Below are 16,507 nucleotides of genomic sequence, written 5' to 3'. Positions count from 1 at the left end.
TGCTTTCTGCAGCCTGATATAGATTCCATATGTTGGGGTTGTGCTGATCAGGAACCCCTGGCAGCAGCCATGCCTGTCTTTAATATTTGGGAAATCAATTCATGTTAACTTAACATTTAGTTTTGAAGTATATAAAATTGTTCTAAATGTGGGACCAGAATGAAGGATGTCTCTTCAAAGTATTTTTGGTGGTAAGCACATTGGAGGCTCCATGGAACCCAGTGATCCCTCCAGCTTGAGATTGGAAAGGAATCTAAAGAGAGTCTCTTCCCTCCTTTCTCCTCCTCCCTTCCTCCACAGTAAGCAGCATCCCTCTGCCCCAGAGCCAGGCTGCAGGCTCCCTTCAGATGAGAGCTCTGGCCCATCCAGGTGATCAGAAAAAGATTGGGATGCTGATTTGGGATTATGATTCCTGTTTGCCTGGAGTATCTCTCTATACTCAATAATGATTCATTTTTTATCATTGCTCCAGTTTCCTTTACTGCAAAATAATGTTTATTTACCCCCCTCCTAGAATGAACTATTAACTATTGGATATACTATGGGGAGAAGCAGGTAGGGAAGAAAAGTACAGACTCTCAGAACCAGAGCTAAAATTCGTTGAAGTTTATAAACCATGTGTATACATATGTGTGCACATAAACACACACATACACACACACACACACACACACACACACAACACAACACACATTAAATCACAATCTCCTCCAAAATATAGGCATTACCAATCTTGCCCTCTCTTTGAGACCTTTCTTTCTGGCTTGGATAGGAGAAGAACTTGCTAGGTTTAGAGCCCAATACCTGGCAAAGATATGAATATCATAAACTCCCTTCATTACAGAAAGAAAAAAAAAACAGAGAGAGCTTGACCTCAGGTTTCATATTAATGCTTCAATTGCCTGATGTTCAAGGGAGGACATGCAGGAGAGGCCAATGGAGTTATCAGGGGGAGAGAATGCTCTGAGATAATGCATCCAAACTCCCTCTCAGCAAGCAAAACAATGGATCATTTAGGACTGGGGCAAGAACAGTCAGGCCATTAAAATAGGACTTCATCTCTTAGTGTGATATTTATAGGAGTTGCACATAAAATTCATCCAGCCCCAATTGCTATCATCACTACCTGACAGATGAGTATCTGCTTGATGTCCTGTGAGTAGGAGAACAGCTTTCACATCCATTATCTTATTTGAGCTTTATCATCTCCCTGTAAAGCAGGCGCAACAGAGCTTATCCCCTGTTCCCCTCATCTCTTCTGAAGATGAGAAAACTGTAGCTCTGGGCTCGGGTCTTGCCCAGGCCTCCTGAAGGTGTTAGCAGACACAGGGCTAGAATCCAGCCCTCTTACCTCTATCCATGGTTTCTGTGGTGACAGTTTGGGAACTGAAAAGGCGCCTTTCTGGGGGCACTGGCCTTTATTTTGACTGCAGACCAGAGCTGACACCCTGTGCCCTGAGGGAGGCGGGGCTGCTGATGCTCCTCATTGCTCCAAGGGAAGCAAGTGATTTTCTGGTTGGCTTCCTTGGTTGATTGCAATTGAGCTGAATCTTCAAGTTAAGTTTGTCACAAAAATTGGCACCAATTAAAGATGAACCTTCTGCTCTCCATGGCTGACTAGCCATCTAGAGGCTTCAGGGAGGCCTCCAAGCGGGGAGGGTCTCTCCCTGTGAAGTCAGACATTATACTTTGGTTCCCAAGTTTCCTTCCCTGCAAGCTGAGGAGAGCACCCTGCCACCATGAGCATCTCTTGCTTTCCTCAGTAACCCTCGGGGTGTGCTGTCCTTCTGTAGCCTCACTTTTCCTCTTTCCTATCTTTCTTAAACCACACCAACCTAGGCTCAGAAATGTGAGCTAAAAACACATAACATCCAACTGAAAATATGGATGCTCCAGCTTCAGAAGGAAGTTAGGCCTTCAACTGAGATCTAGGACACAGATGCACAGCTTCTGCACCCCCCACCTCCCCAGCCTTCCACCAACCGCTTACATCCCGAGAGCCCCATTTTGCTGATTCCCAGCCTGGTCCCCTGGTAGGGCAGGTTCCCACCTTAGTTCATATCTCACCTTAGGAAACCTCTTAGAACTCACTTTTCACCATTTTCTACCACATATTTCCATATGTCCTTGACAGCAAGTGACCTCTTCACTTGTTAGTCACTGTTTGAACAAACCACCCCAGATAATTTATGTTGGCTTTTGACTGTAGATTCTATGGCCTCTGGATAATCTCCCCATTTACAGAATCATAGTATATGAGCATTGGAAGGGGTCTTGGACAGTCCTAGTTCACAGCTAGGGACACTGGGGTCCTGGGAGGAAAAGCAATGTGCCCACAGCCACACGACTATCAGCATGAACCATTACCTCAGGCTTCTGCCTTTTTTTTTTTTTTTTTTTTTTTGAGTATTTCTTAGAGGCTCCCTTTTCCTGACCTTTCCACTGTTTGAATCAACCCCAAATCCACTAGTCCAGATTCAGCAGTGATACTATTGCATCCACAAAGTTGATAAATGAAAACAGATGTCTTACCACAAAGCAGACTGAGAATTTCTTGTTTGCTACATATCAGGGCTTTGTTTTCTGACAGCCTGGATGCAGTCTCAAATAGATGCATGCACAAATTTCAACTGTCTTATCAGTTCAGGCCCTCAACATCTCCCCTGGTTATTTGCTGTAGCCCCATATCATTGCCTGATCAGTCTTCCAAAACCTAGTAGTGGCTCCCTGTTACCTACTGATCTTCTTTAGCTTGGCACCCCAGTCCCCTTCACTGGCTGCAAAAGATTTCCAGCTGTGTATTCTCTGACGACTCATTTCTTTAGGCATCTAATCCCCCCATCTCTGCCAGCCTCACTGCTGCTAGCCCCCTCCTTGCTTCCCAGATGCGTTGTGTTTGGCCTCAATGGTTCCCTTGGCTTGGAATGTCCTCCAGTCTTTTCAAAGTCTGCAGAAATGCTCTCTCTTTCTGTGAAATCTTCGTTATGGACCAAGCAGATGCCTCTGAGTTCTACATGGTCTCTCTCTGCCCTCTGACTCACCTTACTCCACTTTGCTTTTACAACTATTGAGACCCAGGTCTCATGTCTCTGCTCTAGGATTGGGAGGGCAAAGACCAATTCTTTTCCAGCTTGGGATTTGCTACTGCCTGACACAGCAGCCTATTGCAAAGTCTACAAAATAAATATATTGCAAGGGTGTCTCTAGATTAGCAAGGTTAATGTGGAAAATGAAGCCTAGTTGTCAAACTTTGGGTGATTAAGGGAAATTCAGTCTCGGCCTCCCTCTCCTCCACAGACCCTGACCCTAACCACCCTTTATTCCAGCAGACTTTCCTTCTTGGAGATTGAGACTTGGATCCCTGTGGTTATGGAAGAGCCTCCTGGGAGACAAGCAGAAATTCATTTCTTGGTCTCTTGCAATTGCAGTTTGCCTGGAGAAGGCTCTGAACATAGGAGGTTAAAAGTTGGAGATAGAGGCTGCCCTTCAAACTCGTAAATATTAAAGTGGCTGATGATTTCTTTAAAATCAGTGAGTGTTGTCCTCAGCAGCCACAGTATTTGCTCCCATTAAATCTTCCCTGCTCCTGGGCTCTGTGAGTCTAGAAGACCCTGCCAGTGTGCTGTTGACTCCTGTGGTGCCTCCTGGAAGTGCAGGCTGTTGATTCCCACATTTTGGACTTAAAAAAAAAATACATCAAACAGTCCTTTCACCATTCTTTCCACCACAAGTGGTGCTCATGGCTAAACTATCCTGGATTTTTCCATCTGAGTCAAAAAGGCTCTTTGAACTGCCCATGGCTGGATCTTGTAGGGGACACTGAAAGCCATCAGTAAATTTCCATTGCCCTCAAAATATAATTCATGCAACCTTTGTGTTCCTGGTCTGTAAGACCCTTCATGTCTGGCCCCTCCTGCCTCACCCCTCTCATCCCTGTTCTTCTCCACTCTCCCTTGTCCTCTCCTTTCCATTCCACCCAAGCCCACACTCTCCCCTGCCTGAGGTCACTGCAGGTGCTGCTCCCTCTGCCCACCATGCCCTTCCCCAGGCTCTTCACTTGACTGATCCTACTTACCTTTGGTCCTACTCATCTCAGCTTAAATGCCACCTATCCCTAGAGGCTGTCCAATCTTGAGTGGGCCCTTGCCATTATTTTCACCGATGCCTGTCTTTTTTGTTCATAGCACTTGCTGATTTTTTTTTTTTTGTCTGCAGTTTTTCCTCTCCATTAGATGAAAAGCTCCATGAGAACAAGGACTGTGGATGCTTTGTTCACTAGTGTTTAACCAGCCCCCAGTTCAGTACCTGGCACATGATAGGTATTAGACATAAAGCCCATTAAATGAGGTTATTAAAAAGGATGAATGAATGAATGAAACATCCCCCAATTTTTTGCACCTGTGTCCCCCCAACTACAGTTCCATGCCCCACTCCCAGCTCCCCCACCTCCATTCCCTCCACTCATATTTACCTGTTGAGCCTTGACTGTCTATGCAGCTATACTAGTTTCCCACCACAGGAAAACCTCATCCATCTGAAGGACATCTCGTATCCTCTTCTATTCAGAATGCAGCTGGAAAGCCAGAAGGAAGCTGAAAATCATCTATAATAACCCCCAAACTGCAATTCCAAGCTTTAAAGCTACAATGTTATCCAATTTTATAAATATTTCTATACTTCCAGTAGAGATGAAGATGTGCTCTCCAAACCCACAGTTAATTAATTGCTTCTCTTTTGTTGGGAAAAGATGCTGTCAAATTCCATCAATCATGGCCACCCTTTCCAATGAAAGATCTCAAGAAAAGAAATTTATATCAAACTTTAAATAGAAACAGAATTCTTATTTTAATCCATTTATTAATCACAGTCTGCACCCACTCTGTGTTCCCACTAGCTCACTCATGCACAGCCAACATCACAGTGTGATGTGCACCCTTCCAGGGGAAGTAATGGTCCCTTTCCTTGGTATCCTACTAGAAGACTGCTAAATTCCCAAAGGGGTCCCTATTTCAGGGGCCTTTCCTTACAGGGTACAGAAATGCAGGGAGTTTTGAGATGCCTTTAGCTCCTCTTGGATTACTTGGCCAGAATCCAGTGCTCCAGAAGCTGAGAAGAGATTCCAGCAGGTCATGGATGAATCCCTTCAGCACCAAGCACTCATTTAGCATTCCTGTCCCTGTCAGAAGAGCACACATACCTGTGCCCAACCCTCCAAGGACCCTCACACAGCTTCCAGGAGGCCAAAATGAGGAAATGGAGCATTTATCCTATTCATTTATTTATTCCTTATTCATCCACATTTTTTGCTGCCTGGGTGCCAGACAGGCAATATGCAGGGGATACAGACTTAGCCCAACTGTCTTTGCCCTCAGATAGTGTTTTGTTCATGTATAATTCATGTGTAGGCTGCACTAGGGATTTTCTCTTCCTAAGAACAAACCTTTCTTTCTTAAATAACACATCAGGCAGGAGCCCTTAGGGAGGGATCCTTAGCCTGGCTTTGACAGGTTGCCATCATTTGCTTGCAATTTGTTCAGCTGTCTCAAAAACATTCCTCCTTGATTTATAGATAGATAGCTCTCTAGGTTTTTTTTGTTTCTTCTGGCTCAACTGGAACTTCCTGTTGGGCTCCTCCTTCTCTGTCTCTGCACCCCCATCTGACCCAGGGTTGGGTGGACTTAGCCTGAGATTTGTCCCAAAGGCCACCAGAGGAGTTTTTAGGATGGAAAGCAGACACACAGGGGGTTTCCTATGTGGGTGAGGTAGTGGCAGTGGTTTGTGTGCATACGAGTTTTCCTCAATTCATTGCAATCTCATTACTAGTTATTTCCATAAAAGAATTCTTGGAGAGTGCTCTGGGAATAAAAGTGGTTATGTAGATGTTTGGGCATTAAGAGCCCCAAGGGCTCTGAAAAGAATGGAACCAGGCCCTCAGGTATGGCTGCAGCCATAGCAATGAAGAGGCCTGTTTTCTGTGTTAGGTTCTAGGAGAACCAACAGGCCTGATTTACTAATTGAAGGATTTAAAATTCAATGAGCAAGAAACTACAGAGCGTCTCTCATGAACACCAACTTCCAACAACTCACAAAAGTCTTCTGACTCTTCCTCCTCAGTGCCTCTTGATTGCATCTGCTTCTCTCTCTGCCCTGTCTCCTTAACCCCCTGGCTGCACCACACAAGCTTCTTAAGCAGGCTTCCTGACTCCCCATTGGTCTCCTCCAGTTCATGCTCCAAGAGCCACCTGTTTAACCACAAATCCGACCAGGCACTGTTGCCCCTCCATGGCTTCCTTAGACCTCAGGGTAAAGTCCCAGCCTCTTTTCTCACAAAATCCTCCCAGCTTGACTTTTGCTAACCTCCATTCATATTCCTCTGTGCTCCTTTTCTTGCTCTGATGCTCTGACTGTTCATATCTCATGCGTGTTCCTGCTTCCAGGACATTCAATATGAAGCACTTCCTTCAGGCCTCTCCTGATTCCTAGTCAGTGTTAAAAACTGTTAAGATGCTAGCAGAGCACCCATCACCTTCCACCACAATCATGCCTTCCCAGCATCTGGATTAGAAGGCCCTGCAGTTGTTCCAGAGCCCCCTGTCCACCTCCTTGGACCAGAGGAGGCCCTGTCTTTATTTGCTCCTAATTGGTGGCCCAGGGCTTCTGTGTGACAACTCCACCAAATTTCCCCTCCAGAGCTAATAAGTTTTCTGAATTCCAAAGATTGGGGGGGGGAGGGGTTGAATGATTACATGCACTAGTCACCTACTCAGTCAGTTGCCTATTTTCTTACTGGAATGTAAGAGCCTTGAGATTTGGATTCTTTTCTATTCATTGCTGTCTCTCCAGTGACTAGCATAGTTCCTACCACACAGCAGGAAAGGTTTGCTGATTCCATTCATTCATTCACGAATAGAATGGCTTCAATGAGGTAAATCTAGGTCTTGGTGTCAAAGGCAATCATGAAACAGCAAGTGACACCATGACATCAGGTCATGAGGTCACTGTTCCTTTAAACTCGGCAAGTCACTTCTCTCTGTATAGATCTTCAGTTTTCCCACATACGAAAACCTAGAATCCGTACCTCAGAGGTCCTTTTCAACTTTTTATGGTTTGTGGTGTTAAGTCATACAGTACATGTTTTCTTTGAGAATTGTTCTTGTTCTTCTGAGTTGCCTGTAAGGGATGTCAGAGGGCCCTCATGTCCAGATGGACTCTCTTAAAAGTCCACAAATAGCATCAAGTGCATGATTAATTAGAAACAGGAGCTAATTTGAGAGCAACAGAACTTAGTCCTCAAAGCTTAATTGTCAATACCTCCCACTGACATCTCCTTGGACCAGAGGAGGCCCTGTCTTTATTTGCTCCTAATTGGTGGTCCAGGGCTTCTGTGTGACAACTCCACCAAATTTCCCCTCTAGAGCTAATAAGTTTTCTGAATTCCAAAGATTGTGGCTCACAAACAGGACCTGAGAGGAACTGGAAGAGGTATCAAATTCCATGAATGATAATAAAGTGTCTAGAAATGTATTAAAACTCCCCAAAGCCCAAGACTGAGTCTGAAAAATGGTGGGCTAGAACACAGGGTGGTGGAAAAAAGGGCTCAAATTTATGTCTAGGGGTCCACAGATGCATTTAATGCATGAATCAAGTGCTGACTTAGGACTAAATGAGAACTAAGCCTTACAACTAACTATACCTAGTTATTCAAATGTGCAACAGATCTGTCATTATGATCAACCAAGTAGACATCCATTGAAAAGTGGCTCTAAATTCATACCAGGCATCATGCACTTTCCTTTGCTCAGTGGATCCTATGGAGACTACAACAGGCACTGCAATGACTAAATTGTGAGAGGACCAGCTCCAGGAAAGACCAACCTGAGGCTGTCTTGCTGCTGGTGTTGTATCATCATAGATAATTTTCAACACTCAGGGATTTTTTTTTAACTTTATAAAAAGGCATTTGAAAAGGTTAGGAACAGGGATGGGGTTGTAGCTCAGTGGTAGTATGCTCACCTTGCATGTGGAAGGCAATGGGTTTGATCCTTAGCACCACATAAAAATAAAATAAAGGTATTGGTGTCCATTTACAACTAAAAAAGTATTTAAAAAAAAAAAAAAAAAAGACCAGGAACACTGGGTAATCAAAATATTTAACGAATATTTAACTGCAATTTACAAATACTTTTTAAAAATTTCTCATGTATTACTTCATTGGCTCTCCAAAAATGACCTTGCAAGAAAGATGAAGCTCGGAGCTATTGGGGCTGCCTGGGCAGCACTGCAAACAGCAAGCCATGGAATTGGGACTTTAGGAACACACTGTGTGGTGACATCGATTTGCAATGCACCTCTCCTCTCTCCCTCTGGAAGCTGGGGTGGCTCAGCTTGGGTAACATCCAGATGAGAAAAGGCCCTCAAATATGACTGGGGTGTCATCAAGCCAGTTTGGATACTATAAGAATTACAAAGACAGTACAGAGCTTCTTGCATTTAAAAAAAAAGATGGGGCCTGAGAAACTGCAGACTAGGTTCTGCTTTTGTATCTCTATTATCTCCCTTTTTCTGTTGTTAAATAGAAATAAAATGGTAGGGCCAACATGAGGGTTAGTGTCCGTTATTCATTTTAAGGGTGTCTTTTGTGTATTTTGGTTGAGGTCCAGGGTTTCAAGATCATAAAAGATGGCTGAGATCCGAAGCACAAGGCAAACTGCCATCAGAGGAACACTGATGAAATAAAGTACATCCACACAATGGGATTGGGTGCAGCAGGTAAAACGATGGAGATTTGTATTCATTGATATGTAATTGAATAAAGCAAGTCAAAGGATTGCACATACTGTATGGTATGTTTCCATTTATATAAAACTACACTTGCTCTTACAAGTGCTCAGATAGATGCCTAGAATAAATGATGATCACTAAATCCTAACCAGCTCTGCATGGTAGGATTACATACAACTCTACTTCCATAGATTTGTATTATCATGAGCGTGTTGTGGAGAGGGGCTTTGGACTCTCTGTTCTCGGATCCCAATTACATTGCTGTTTTCAGAGAATTTGATGTATCCCCAACAGAATGTTGTTTTGTTTTGTTTATTTTGTTCTTTTTAGTTATACATGACAGTAGAGTATATTTTGATATGTCTATGCAAACTTGGAGTACATTTTGTTCTAATTAGGATCCCAGTCTAGCAGTTATACATGATGTGGAGATTCACTGTTGTGCATTTGGATATATACACAGGAAAGTTAAGTCAGATTCATTCCATCGTCTTTCCTATTTCCTGTCCCCTCTCCCTTCCCTTCATTCCCCTCTGTCTAATCTTTTGTTTTCTTTTTAAATCTGGTCCTAACACAGTGTCTAAAGCTGATTGGGCCCTCTCAGTCCCCCTGATGACTAAGAAAACAGCTTTGACAGGCCACATGGTGAACTGGCACCCTTGGGGGCTCAGATGACAGTGCTCACTGCTGCTCAGAATGCTGCTTGTGAGGCTCTCCTGGGAGTAATGGTGACAGACAGCCAGGAAAGGAGCCCACAGTTTGCAAACCCATGGTCTGTCCAGCCGACATCTTCTGCAGACACTGAGCTCTGGGTCTCTACTTTTATTCCCTTTTCCTCCATGGGGGAAGTCATAAGGAAGGACAGCTGAGCACATGGGTCCCCTCCCAGCCAGACAAGTACTGCGGTGTTTGTGTTGGTAGCCATTGGATATTCACCTGAGCCTCCTGTGGGGACTGATCCTCAAGAAATTTGGAATCCCAGGGCCCTGAGGGCTTATGTGCTGTGAGATGGAAGGTAAACCACTTCACTTCTCTGAGCCTTGGCCCATGTGGAGTGGATTTGGGCAGTAGTCGAATTTGGGCAGAGTAGTGGATTTGGGCAGAGTGTGGATTTTGGGCAGAGAACGTGGATTCCCCCAGAACGTGTTTGTAGACGGCCGGTGTGAGATCGGGAATAAAGAATTGCTGTTTGAATCTACAAGCTGTGTGGAGACTCGTGATTTGTGCCCAGCCAGGGACTGCGGCAGGTCTTCATCTGTAAAATTGGAAAAATGCTGCCTCATGTAAGGATCAAATGAGATGTTGAAAGATGTGCTTTGAAGATGGTCTTATAGTTGAAAAACTGGCCAGATAACAGGGATTTGGGATTAGACATGGGTCTAAATGCAGTCCTGTCACAAATTAACTGTGTGACTTGGGGAGAATTAAACATCCTCTCACGGCCTCAGTTTCCATCCTATAAAATGGAGTTATTCTTCTGCTCTTCGTCCTGGCCACTGGCTCCAGTGAAACTTCCTCAGGGGTAATTTCCAGATGTTGTGGGGGTGGGGATGCCCCATGGCTGGAACTCAGCATCCCCCACCTTGTTTTTATTTTTACACCCCTGAAGCCCAAACCAGCTGTCTGAATCACTTGCAAACAGAGCCAAAACTATTTTTGTGCGTCACAGGAGGCCATGGGATCCAGCCCCGCCTCAGGATGGTGCACTAAAAATATCCTTCTAATGCTATTTTTAAGGTCCTGCAGGCTTCTAACCATGGGCCACGAGAGCTGTATGCACGAAGAGGGCACCAAGCCAGGGCTTGATTCCCAATGGGCCCTTGGGTCAGTTCAGGAGCTGGACGTAAACCCCCTTGCTCTCCTCCATGACCACAGGAAATCTCATTGTGCAAAGGACCACACTGCAAGTGCTGGCTTGTTGGTCTCTGAGGACACTGCTAGGTGCTGAGGGCCACCACAGAACCCACTGTGATGGGATCACTGTGTCCAGCTGTGTGTTCACACTGCTCTCTGTGTGTTCTCGACTGCCCAGAGGGAACGTGGGCACTAAATGAACAATCATTCATAATTTTCAAAGTGTGTTCTCATTCTTTAACTTCTCTGATCCTCACTGCACTTCTGGTTAAATAGATAACATTATCTCCACGTTATAGATAAGGAAACTAAACATTATCTCCATGTTATAGATAAGGAAACTAAAGGACTGTTTGTGCTTTTCTCACACCATTATTATTCAATAGAATGTTAATGAACTGCTCTTGTGTCTGCAGATGGGTTGGAAAACCCCGTATTGGTTCAGCATCTTCCTTTTTCTACACAGCTGGCCACATCCACCCTCCACCACAGTCACAAGGGTTAACCATCCATTCATTCATTTATTCATTTGACAAGCATTTCCTGAGCACCCAATTCTGGGTCAGAGATCATTGATACCATTCTTGTCTTGGGGAGGTGACAGTGCTGGCACAGAACGCAATAAGCAGGAGACTGGAGAGAACTGGGAGCCTGGGGAGACTGAGGGTAGGTTTGAGTGGATATGGGAAGAAAGCAGGGAACCATAGGGTTTGGACCACTATGTAGGACAAGAGCAGAAGCTGCAGGGGCTGCAGATGGCATGGGGGATCCCAGAGGTTTGCAGCTGAGGACAGCTAGAGCACAGCTGGGTTGTAGAACCATCCTGGTGGTAGCTGTGTGGAAGATTGGGGGAGGTGGGCAGCCTACAGAAAAGGCCAGCTGATGGGAATAGTTCAGGCAACAGTGGGGGTGGGGACTGACTTAAGTCAATTCAATTCTAGGCACCTAAAAAGTAGGATAAAACAAGTCACTAAGCTTAGTGAACAGTTGGATATATGGGACAGGAGAAAAGACGAGTCCAGGGCTAGCCCAGGCTTGAGCCCTAGTAACTAGGGGCAGATTAGCCCACCCACTAAGTAAAGGAGCCCAGAAGTGGATTGGGGGGAAAAGCAGGCTTAACTTGGATCAGTTGTGATGAGGAGCCCCTTAGCTATTCAAGGAGTGACAATAAGCAGGAAGTCAGACACTCCTGGAGCTCAAAGGAGAGATCAGGCTTGGTTCCACATCTCAGAAGGAGTGGGCATCAAAGAAGCCTAGAGAACAGTGGGTCTCAACCGTCACTCTCATAAAAATCAGATGGGCAATTAAAAAAAAAAAAAAAAAAAAACTGATACCGGCCCCATCCCCAGAAATCCTGATTCCATTACTATATGATGGTCTCTGGCTCAGGATCTTTATAAAGTCCCAGGTGCTCCTCCTGGTATGCAGCCAGGGATGGAAACACTGCCCTGGAGACAGGACAAGGAATCAGACCCCTTGGGCCAGGCCCATGGTGCACATCAGCACCAACAGGCCAGGGAGGATGCGTACAGAGAGCCCCAAACCACAATGGCCTCCCGGGACAAGAAGGAGAGACTGCTGTCTCAAGAACCAAAGCAGGGTGGGGGTGTTAGGAAGGAGACCCTGTGACAGGGTGAGATGCTGTAAAAAGGTCAGGCAGTGCAGGGACTGGAGAGTGTCCCTGGGGTTTTCCAACAAGTTCTTCAGGGGTGACATGGGCCTTGGAGGCTTCTAGGGTGGTGGTGGTGGGGGGGGGGCGTAGATTGCAAGATCCATGTGGACCAGACTCCAAGGAATGTGGAAGGGGAGAAAGGGAAGACAACAAAGGTGGGCAGCTCTGTTAGGAAACCTGGCTGTGAAGAGAAGCAGAGGGAACAGGTAGAGAGGGAAACAGGGTGTGGCTGTCAGGGTTGAGGAAGATTCTGTTCCCGGGGAAAGAAGCAAGGAGAGTTGACAGAGGGCCGTCCCAAGGAAACCAGGGGCTGGGCTCACTGTCCAGGGGAAAGATCAGCCCTAGGGGAGGGACACTTCTCCTTCTAAGAGGTTGAGGACCTGTCACCTATCCTCAGCAGAGCCCTGTACCTCTCTATGGAGGTATACTGATGGGCAGGTCAGGCACTGCTCCTTCCCCTCCCCCACTGACCCCATTTCCAGCCCTCCTTGTCCTGCCCCACTGCTCTGGCTGGACACACCAGGCTGTGCCTACCTGCATACCATGCCCCCATCTTCCTCACCCCCAGAATTTTTTTAAATCAATTATTAAGTAGACCGAATACCTTAAAAGCAGGGATTCAAAGTGCAACCGAGTGCTTGCTTCTAACTGGGTGGTGGATCCTTAAGAAACAATTGTTGCATAAATTCATACACAAACAGGCATAAACATAAAAACCCTGACAATTATATTTTGGCATGTGTGTATGACTAATTGTGCATGCTCACCTCGAGGTAGACACGTGCATTCACAAAAAGATTTCCTTTCAGAGCCCTGCTCAACCACTCTCTGTGACTGGTTCACACATCCCTGAAAGAAGTCCCTGTGCCACCCACATTTCCCAATGTATTCACCCCCAGGCTAATAAAGGTCACAATCACCCTCAAATTCTGGAACATGAGCTCTTCTGACATGTAGCTAAATGGACTGAAAATTTGCCATCCCATTATGGAATTTCTACTCCATAAAACTTCCTTTCTCCTAACAGTGAATGGCTTCTAGAAAGAGAACAGGAAGGAGTGTCTTTCTAGCACTCCTCCCTGTTCTAACTTTGATTCAATATCTGGTAGACGGTGGCTCGGTTTCAACTCATAGTTTTTATATCCTGATTTATTAGAGATACAAATGAGTGGTCAGCAGAGCAGACACTCAAATTTTTTAATTCCAGGCAAAGGTAATAAGTTATGTGAATGATGGCTAGATACCATTGTGACATAATGCTTTTTGTCACTCGGTATGAGGCACTCCATTAAATGAGGAGATGCTGCTGTCCCTCCCGTCTGTGAGAGATTGTAGGAGTCACATTTCATAGCACTTCACACACTGTCTGACGATTTTTAACAAGGTACAAACTTGAGCAAGGTCAGCTTCTGGCTAGATTTCTTAGACCTGGGGCCTGGCTCAGGAACACATCTACCCTGGAGAGGGCATTTGAGCCCCCTTCCCCATTTGACCCTCTGCTATCCCTGACCACAGATATGTCCCCTGATCCTGGGTAGACCCTGGCTATTCAGAAGTCCCTAGGTCTCCAGGCTGCCACTCTCTTTCTTCTGAGATCTCTAATCCTGATGCTTGGACAAAGTGGACGGATTCCCTCCCTTAGAATAAAAGGACAGGAGCTGAAGGGAGTCACCATTTTTCCTTAGAAGGGCATCTAGAGACAGATAATTTCTAGAACTGTGATCTCTGCCTGGCTTCTAGCCCTTTGCCACTCTCTAGTACTGACATTGTCCTGAGGTACTGAATAGGTGACACCTTTAGGCCAAAGAACCTTTGTGTTTGCATAGAGAAGGGTGGATAAAAATGTTGAAGTAGAAACTGGGCTGAAGGAGGACAGAATCTCAGGGGAAAAAGCAGGCAATGATGGCCCCCAAGAGGAGAGGAAGACAAGAAGATCCATGGTGGATGGTGGACGGCAATAGCAGAAGTGTGTTTCAGGGCAACCAGTCCCATCCTTAGCCAGAAAGCAGAGAGGGAGGAAGTGGCCAGGCTTACTCCTTTTATAACTCAAGAACTGCCAAAGGGTGCCCTGAAAATGCTCCCCAGTGACCTAAAAACCTTATACTAGGGGACAGAGCCTCCAATCACTTAGACACTTGAAGGACACCCAAACCATATGCAAATGATAGAGGTGGTGGGGTCTCTTGCTGGGGAGATTCAAGTGGAAACTACAGGGCCATTTGTCAGGGATCCCATGGGATTGCTATTTAATTAGGACCTCGTGATCCTTCCTGCAGGGATGAGTTGAAGCTTGTCCAGATGCCATCTGCCCCATGGGTCTCCTTGGTATTGCCTGGTCAGGACTTACCCTAATCACTCCAGACCCTCAAGACTGAATAACCTGAGCTGTCCTTACCTGGAGAGTAGAGCCTGTTCTTGGCTGGCCTGTGACCTCAGTTCACACACACACACACACACACACACACACACACCAATGTCCAGGGCCTTCACTAGTGCCACGTTAAGAACTATGTCCTGGCTTGCGCATAGGAGAGAGGTATTAGCAGTGTTATGACACTAATGAGGAAAGCAGGGCTTACAGAAGTTAGGTAACTAGCTGGCAAGTGGACCCAGGCTCCTAACCACCAGACCATTATCCATGTTTTAAAAGAATTCTGAGGTAAAGGGGATGATTAGTAAATAATTACTCCCCAATTTAACCTGTGTATAAGCTGAAATTTTAAACACATTCCTTAAAATGTTGTTTAATGACACATGGTTTCATTCCTAGGCTCCACCCACAGAATTTCTGATTTCTGATAGCCTTCTCCTCCTTTATAGGACACATAGACTTCTAAACTTGTGGGAATTTCCTGATAACACCCTCTTTGATTTTGCAATTCATCTTCCCACCACTTTCTAAAAATATTCTCTTGCTGGGTATGGTGGTACACACCTGTAATCCCAGCAACTCGGGAGGCTGAGACAGGAGGATTATGAGTTCAAAGCCAGCCTCAGCAATGCTGAGGCACTAAGCAACTCAGTGAGAACCTGTCTCTAAATAAAATACAAAATAGGGCTGGGGATGTGGTTCAGTGTTTGAGTGCCCCTGGGTTCAATCACTGGTACAAAAAAAAAAAAATAATAATAATAATATATATATATCTGGAGGAGATAGAGGCACACACATTCATGTGTTAATTCAACAAACCACAGCACACTCTGTTTCCGCAAAATGTTCCGGGTGGTCTTGGATCTTACATCTTGGGGCAGGGATCTAGACATAATCCAAATCAGACAGCCAAAAGATGTGCACTGACTAGACTGGCTGTCGAATTCTTCAAGGTCACATTACCTCCCAGCGTCAGTGCTCCCACTTCTATAAACTTTGCGTGTGACTTGAGAAGTGGTAAAACCACTTCCCACAAGCTTGGGGAGGCTTGCACCTGCTGGGTGGGAAATTCCTGCCTTGGTCACACACCCGCCTCTCCACAGAAGCCTCTGCCTTCTTGCCTTTCAGCAGAGGCTTTCCAGGAAGCAGGAATTCTGTGTCACTCCCTCTTTTTATGGGACTCCTCCTTCATCCCTAGGGTCACAGCCACAGCACACTGATGAGGAGAATAGAAGCAGGGAGGGTGGAAATGGAGACTTCTCCAAATAACACCTGATGATGGAAAGGTAGCAGCATCCTCCCAGAAATTTGATCTCTAAATGGAGATCACAGTTTAGAGCAGTCTAAAGCAGGGAAGTGAGAGGTGAAAAATGTCTCATTTCCAAACCTATAATTTATCGTTAGAAAACTTCGAGACATTTCCATTTCCTTATAATACAGCCAATCACATGCTATGATGGATGCCAAAGGAGAAAGGCACCCCAGCCAATGAGAGCCAACACGTCATAATTAGGCCTATTTTTGACTCAAAATAAATAAATTTTATTTATTTGATCACATAGGAAATTATTTATTTGCTTTGGGTTATTCTGAGTTTTTTCTTTTTCTTTCTTTTTTTTTAAGGGAAGGAAAAAGGAATTATAGAGGAAAAGGCAAATGATTAGAGAAATTAATCTGCATGAATTACAGATTTATTCCCAAACTTTTAGAAAGGCAGAGGATTTGACAGAGAACAAATAAGATCCATTAAAATGAATCTAACTGTCACACCACAAAGCCTGAGGGAAAAACACAGGACACAGGGAAGAAAAGACGAGAGAAGAGAGGAA

The sequence above is a fragment of the Callospermophilus lateralis genome, chromosome 10 (assembly GCF_048772815.1).
Source record: "Callospermophilus lateralis isolate mCalLat2 chromosome 10, mCalLat2.hap1, whole genome shotgun sequence".
NCBI classification, from domain to species: Eukaryota; Metazoa; Chordata; class Mammalia; order Rodentia; family Sciuridae; genus Callospermophilus; species Callospermophilus lateralis.
The sequence above is the reverse complement of the archived record's forward strand: the minus strand, read 5'-3'. Positions refer to the sequence as shown.